Consider the following 8,263-nt stretch of genomic DNA (forward strand, 5'->3'; position numbering starts at 1 on the left):
TCTGGATGTTTCCATATCAAAATCCATCATATGAAGAAGAATCTTGAAGAGTCCAAAGGTCTCGTACACACAAAATCTTCCACTCGATGACTCGAACCATAATCTTAGCACTTCAAAGTGTGGGCAATGGAAGAGAGGAAGCTTTGGCTCTCTTTCTCTATTTGGAGGTGGAAGATGACTAACTAAAAGTCATTAGAGAACCCTAACCTATAAGAAGGTATTTATAAGGTTACCTACTAGGCTTAAGTGACTTGAGCCCATCGAGGCCTAGGTCATTTAATCTAACCCAAAACAGGTCATTGATTAACTAACCACATAGGGTGATCTCATTAATTAATAGCCCAATCCAGAGACCTTGTTTATCATCACTTGCGCAACCTTGCATGATTACCAAAATGCCCTTATGCACAAGAATGAACATAGAGTCAATCCAACTCTCACAAACTATGCCATCATGGTATGTAAACTTAAAGCAAGACCACTAGGACTCATTGGTGTACTAGCTCCCTCATAATCCAATTCTAAAGTTGATTCAACATTTCACTAAAGATAATCAACTGCACTCCATTACCTTTTGTAAATAACAACGAGAAAACTTGGGCACAAGTGTGCATGCTGATTAAAAACTTCTCTCCATCGACATGCCATTTAATAGCATACCCATCCAATAGACGCACTATTTGTTAACTGTACACGATTGGAGTTCATCATCAGCCACTCGCCCCTTGAAGGAAAGAGACCACGTTGCCACTTTTAGGACATGACATGCACCTTGAGTGAAAACAAGCTGCATCACGGAAGAGATTGAAGGTAGGTTCCTATTTTCAAGATGCTTGATTTGGATTTGTTTTTTTTTTTTTTAATTAGATTTTGATCCATTAGTCTATGTATTGTTTTTATTAATTAATAATTCTTGAATGATTTTTTGTTAGTTTACTTATCTTAAAAGTCGTTAGTTTTTAATTTAATTCATGTTTGAAAGTTCATACTTTTAGTTTGCCTTGAGTTAAATTTGATTTATCTTGTTTAGTGAAAGTGTATTAGATTAGTTTTGATTCATTAATATAATTTATCCTATATGGAAAAGTTCAATTCCTTTTGATTTAGTTGTCGATTCTTATATAAGCTGGAACAATTTGTTTTGCTTTCATTTTAGTTTTTTTCATTATGCATAGTTTCAAGAAGTTCAGCTTTGTTTAATTATGTTTGGTTTTTTAATATTAGATTGAAAAGTTGATTTTTATTTTTATTTATTTATTTATTTTTTTTTTTTATTTAGTTTTAATCCTTTACTGTAGTTTAAAAATTTTAGAGTTCTCTTTGATTCATTGTATAAATTCTAAAAGTTTAAAATTTTGCTTTGTTTTATTTAATTCATGTCAATTTGAAGTTGATAATTAGTTAGATTACTTTTTGCTAGTTGGTAAGTCAGTTATAATTTTAGTTCATGCTTATTTTAAATTGATCATTGGCTAGTTAGTTTAATACTTGTTAGTTATTAAGTTAGGTATAATTTTAATTTTAGATTAATTTATGCTTATTTTTATTTGATAACTTGCTAGTTTGATTAATTCTTGATAGTTGTTAAGTTAGTTAGAATTTTAGTCATACTTTAATTCATGCTTATTTTTTAAATTGATGATTTGTGAGTTTGATTGATCATTATGATTATTAAGTTGTTTAGAATTTTAGTTAATTAATTTAGTCACTCTTATGTTATTGTTTGGATGTTTCCAAGTTTGTTAATTTAGGTTTTGATTTGTCAGATTAATTTTGTTGTTGTTTAGAATTTTAGTTAATTAATTTAGTTAATCTTGTGTTTTTGTTTGCATGTTTCCAAGTTCGTTAATTTAGGTTTTGATTTCATCAATATTTTATTCTGTACTTGGCTAGGGTTTAAGTTAATTAATTTAGTTAATCCCATGATTTTGTTTGCATTTTTTTAAGCTCGTTAATCTTAGTCTTTGATTTGTAAATATTTATTCTATGTGTTTACTAGAATTTTAGTTAATTGATTTAGTTAATCTCATATTTATTGTTTCCATATTTTCAAGTTTGTTAATTTTAGTTTTTAGTCCATCGTGTTTTATTTTATGTGTTTTTGAGATTCTAGTGGATAGCTCTTGATCAATACCTCATTGTTTAGTTTGATAAAAAAAAAATTAGTTTATTTTTTTGGGTGTCTCTTTGTTAAAATTCAATCTTTAAAGGCCATCGAAAAATAACGAAGATTGGCCTATGTTCTCACCACTTTAGTTTGCTTGGTTGTTAAAAATTTTACTTTGTGCATTTGTGTTCTTTTGTTTTGCTTAGTATTTTGTTTCTTATGTTTTGTTGTTTCCAAATGAATTTCTTTCATTTTAAAAGAATTTTTTTTCTCAAAAGATCCTTTTGAAAATCTATTTAAAAAATTCAATTAGAATCCCTAAGGTCAAAATCTTTATTTTTTAAAAATATGCAACTATAACTCATTTAGTTTGCACTCTTTTGTTTTCAATAAAAAATTTGTTTTGAGTGGAACATTAATTCAAGCTTATGGTTCCAAATAAATGGGATAATTCTAGGCTAGATTTGCATATATTAATTGGGGATTTGGTAAGACCCCTACATAAAAATCACTTTTTTTTTCAAAATCTTTTATTGACAGTTTGCTAGTTTTACTGCATCCCTGAAAAGAAAATTCAATTTGACTCACTTACGATACTCCAAAATTTTTTGCTAAGATTGTATGGTTTTGTAGACATCTTGAATATGAATTAAAAACTTTGTTTGAGGTAAAAAAAAAACAATTCTGAAATGGAAGATATAAATGAGTCTTTTAGGGTTCTGTTTTCACCCAATTCTAGACACCCAAAATGTTCTTATAAAAATAAATTATTAAATAACTTTGTAAGTTTGATTTGATATATTTTTTTCTTAATTCTAGACTTCCTTAAAATTATTTTAGACACATAAATATTGAAAATAATTTTTCCAATTGAAAGATATAATTTTCCCTTTCTACAATCATTGCACTGCTCTAATTTTGAATAAAGTAGATGTTTAATTGTTTTTAAAATTGATTCGTGTGCCTTCTAACCTTGTCTTTATTTTTCCTTTAAAATAGACCTTCTAAAAAAATTGCAAGATTTTTTTATTTTTTTATTTTTTTTAATGATTTTTTAGAACTTCTATGTTAGTTTAAAAAATCAGTTTATGAATGCTATTGAATTATGCCCTGGGCTAGACCTTTAGAGATGTTTTTTTAAACTGGAATCAATTGGAGCTTTATTAAATTGTTTGGTCTTTTGGTTTACAATCTAGAAATATAGAAGAGCTTCTCTGAAAATATTTGTAATTAAATTCACATTCCAGAAAATTTTTTAGGTTTTATTTTGCAAACCTTCCTATTATAACTACATCCTAAAGTTCCAGTATAGTGCTTGCTTTATTATTTAAACTAGTGTTGTTGGCATATCTTGGCTTTGTTTTGAATTTTATTCTCTAATGTAGACATAATGAGAATGTCGTCTAATTTTTTCATGACAAAATAATGATTGTAGATATTTTTTTTAGGATTTTTCAATTGAATGCAACTATTCTGCCCCTTGTGGCATGTTTTTGTTTTAGTTACTAATTTTGATACTTATAGTTATCTTAAGTATTAGTTTAAATTTAAAAATGAGCTTGTATGTATGTCCTAGGTGATATATGATATTCCTTTGGATTCTTGCCTTTTTTTTAGCTATACATATGTCATATATATTAGTGCTTTGCATCATAATTACTTATTATCATGAATTGTTTTAATCCTATTTCATTACATGTAAGCACACTGTAAGTTATGCATAATATCCAAGTATGGCTCTCCCTTTTTTTATCCTTGTACTTGTCGGGCTTTGTGGAGCCTAGTTTTGTTTGATCCGGTTTGGCGACTAGACCCAAATAATATTGCATGGTTTTTTAATGGGAGATTTGCTGAGGCTTAGTCCATGGAGCGAAGGCTTGGGTCGACAAACCCAAGCCGCCCGTTTAGCCCATTGTGGAACTGCCTTTTGTAATTAGGGTTTTTTAATGTGGTGTGGTTGCTGTGTTATATATAGAGAGAAAATATTGTAGCTGACAAAAGTACTTTGTATTCTTCCCTAATAATAGTGATATCCCTACAGCTCCATGGACGTAGGCAAATTGCCAAACCACATAAATATTGTCTTGTGCGTGTGATTGTTTTTCTTTGACATGTGTTTTCTATATTTTTTTTGTTTCTCATAGGTTGGGAATTTGACTTAATTCCCTTCAACTGGTATCAGAGCCTAAGGTTAGGTTTGAGTGAGAGCAATGGCAGAGGAAGCAGAAAAGGCGTCTAGAATAGAAAAGTTTGATGGCACAGACTTTCCGTATTGGAGGATGCAGGTTGAAGATTATCTATATGGGAGGAAATTGCATCTGCCTTTTTTGGGGACAAAACTTGAGAGTATGAAGGCTAAGGAATGGGCACTTCTTAATAGACAGGTTCTAGGAGTTATTATGTTAATTCTGTCTAGGTCTGTTGCACACAATGTTGTAAAGGAGAATACCACAACAGATTTGATGAAGACTTTGCCTGGTATGTATGAAAAGCCGTCTGCAAACAATAAGGTGCATTTGATGAAGAAATTGTTCAATTTGAAGATGACAGAGAATGCATCAGTAGCACAACATCTGAATGAATTTAATACAATCACAAATCAATTGTCGTCAGTAGAAATTGATTTTGATGATGAGATTCATGCTTTGATCATCTTGGCTTCTTTGCCAAACAGTTGGGAAGCAATGAGGATGGCAGTAAGCAATTCTACGGGAAAGGAAAAGCTCAAGTACAATGATATACGAGATTTAATTCTGGTTGAGGAGATTCGCTAAAGAGATGCAGGCGAAACCTCAGGATCTGGTTTTGCCCTAAACCTTGAGACAAGAGGAAGAGGTAATGACAAAAATTCAAACCGGGGTAGATAAAAATCCAAAAATTCTAATCAGAACAGAAGCAAATCTAGATCAAACCAACAAGTACAATGCTGGAATTGTGGGAAAATAGGTCACTTTAGAAGGCAATGCAAAAGTCCTAAGAAGAATAATGAAGATGATTCTGCTAATGCTGTAACAGAAGAGGTACAAGATGCATTACTTCTTGCAGTAGACAGTCCACTTGATGATTGGGTTTTGGATTCAGGAGCTTCATTTCATACCACTCCACACCAAGAAATCATACAGAATTATGCTGTAGGTGATTTTGGTAAGGTGTATTTGGCTGATGGTTCAACCTTGGATGTTGTGGGTCTGGGAGACGTCCGGATATCGTTGCCCAATGGGTCTGTTTGGTTTCTAGAGAAGGTTCGACATATTCCTGACTTGAGGAGGAATCTGATTTTTATTGGACAACTTGATGATGAAGGACATGCAATACTATTTGCTGGTGATATTGATAGTAGAAAGAGTACTACTGGGTTTGTTTTTACTCTAGGTGGTACAACTATATCATGGGCTTCAAATCTACAGAAGATCCTTACTTTGTCTACTACAGAAGCTGAGTATGTTGCAACAACTAAAGCTGGAAAGGAGATGATTTGGCTACATGGTTTCTTAGATGAATTGGGTAAGAAGCAGGAGATGGGCATTCCACACAGTGATAGTCAGAATGCAAATTTTCTTGCCAAAAATTCGGCTTTTCATTCAAAGTCGAAGCACATACAAACAAAATACCACTTTATTCGCTACCTTGTTAAAGATAAATTGGTAATACTTGAGAAGATTTGTGGATCTAAGAACCCGACAGACATGTTGACTAAGGATGTCACTATTGAGAAGTTGAAGTTGTGCGCAGCTTCAATTGGTCTTCTAGCTTGAGGATAGGAGGATGAGTTGCAGGGATGAGAAATTGTTTCTTGGAGGATAGTGGTTTGATGTTGGTGATTGAACTAGTCTCCAAGTGGGAGATTTGTCAGGCTTTGTGGAGCCTAGTTTTGTTTGATTCGGTTTGGCGACCCGACCTGAATAATATTGTGTGATTTTTTAATGAGAGATTTACTGAGGCTTAGTCCATGGAACGAAGGCTTGGGCCGACAGGCCTAAGCCGCCCGTTTAGCCCATTGTGGAACCGTCTTTTGTAATTAAGGTTTTTTAATGTGGTGTGGTTGTTGTGTTATATATAGAGAGAAAATATTGTAGCTGACAAAAGTACTATGTATTCTTCCCTGATAATAGTGATATCCCTGCAACTCCATGGACATAGGCAAATTGCCGAACCACGTAAATATTGTCTTGTGCGTGTGATTGTTTTTCTTTAGCGTGTGTTTTCTTTTTTTTTTTTTGTTTCTCACAGGTTGGGAATTCGACTTAATTCCCTTCAGTACTTCTGTGAATAGATATGCTTTATGTGTAAAATACCCTCATGCTTGATTGTGTTTTGAATTGCTTTGACTAGTATATAGTCTCCTAAATAGAACAGAATATGATGCACATTGTATGTTATATATCTTGTTTTTTGAACCAACTTTGATGTCTTGTGGTAACACTTAAGTTGTGCTTCAAGTGAACATATTACAATTTCTTTATGATTGTGTTTTGAATTCTTGTTTGGAATGCTAGTGATAATAGAGTTTTCAAATCACCTTAGCCTACTTAGGTATCCTTAATCAATTGACTAATTGTCATAATTCTCTCAATTCAGCTAGCAGAGACCTCTTTAGGGCTTAGAGGGGTGCTACCTCTTTGAGGTACCTTCCCAATAGGTAACCTAATCCCTGGATCTAGACTTGGGTTTTTGATCTAGACTTGGGATTTTCAAAGACTTGCCTTTCCAAAATTTAAGGAGTCATTTTTATTAAGGTTTTAGTTTCTTATTTTATTTTCTCTTAAAAAATAATAAAATAAGTCGCGACTCTAGTTTTTCATAAAATACAATTTTTCACCTTAAAAAGAGAGTCTTGTCGACGAATGGGGACACACATGAAAAATATGGGTCAATACTAGGTCTGAGCTAGAGGTACCTACCTATTAAATGTTTTACCTTATTTCATATGTGTTTTTGTATATCAATTAAGATCACTTGATATTGATTTTAATGTGTTGTTTCAAGGATTAGGTTTGGATTAACCATTTGAGGCCAGGCTAGCCAATGAAGTTGAGGCTCATTCCGATGCTTTTGGTGGTAACAAGAAAGTGACCATGGAGGTGCTTGAAGTAGGTGAAACTATGGGTGCAACTTTGATAATCCAATTGTACTGCTTCAAGGTGCAAGCAAATATGTCAAAGCTAAGCATTGGTTCTTCTTTGCACGAAATAGGATCGTCCTTAGATCTCCCTGTGCTAGCCTAGATTCATCATCTAAGATAGCAAAGCATCCTCTTAGTTCTTAATTTCAGTTGTTTTTTTACTAAATAAGATAGGAAGTTTTTTCTTGTATGGTACTCTTAGACACTTGTGTTTGAAAAGCTATGTTGCGTATTTTTGTTGTAATGACTTCTTTCAAATTTTAATGTGGCTGATAGGGTTGTATGTTGTGTGTTGCATGTGTACAACTCTTTAGTTGTCAATGTTCTACAACATAGAGATTGAATTGTGGTTAGGCTTTGCACATGAGAAAAAACAATTGTTGCACCAGTTGTTCAAGGTGCACACCGGTTGGTTAGCCACAATTCAATTAATTATGCATTGATTCCCTTGTGGCGAGTCAGCATTATGGAACTGGGGCTTATAATCATACTAGTGCTGAAAAAGTATGGCCCAGTCATACAATCTTAAGGCTTATTGCATCATTCATTATTTTTTTTAAGGCAGTTGTAACAGCTTGATGAAGCTAAAAAAGAAGTGGCCTGAGTCTTCTATTCACATAGGACAAATTATATTATTCATATAAATAATATTTTGCTAACTATATGATATGCGTAGGAACAAAAAACTCAAAAAGGGGCAAACAAGTAGTTTAGTCAAGTGTAGTACTTTTTTAAGCATACTTGGTTCCATGGACGCAGTAGCTAAGTGCCATTTGGCAGTTGAGCTAACAGGCACCTGCTAATGCCATTTTCAAAATGGGGAATGGCCATCCAAGTCAGGGTCGGCTTCCCTTCTCTTGGGTACTAGATCTCTTTCATTTATTAGGATGTCTAACCTTTCAGTTATAGTTTTCGAGCTGCTCGTTGTTAATAAGTGTAGCTTGAATTGCTGCCATTTCTCTTTTTCTTCAAGGAAGGTAACAAATTCAAACAAAGCCTCATGATTAATCTTACCATGATATGCATGTACCTAT

Source organism: Vitis riparia, chromosome 9, assembly GCF_004353265.1.
Source record: "Vitis riparia cultivar Riparia Gloire de Montpellier isolate 1030 chromosome 9, EGFV_Vit.rip_1.0, whole genome shotgun sequence".
NCBI lineage: Eukaryota > Viridiplantae > Streptophyta > Magnoliopsida > Vitales > Vitaceae > Vitis > Vitis riparia.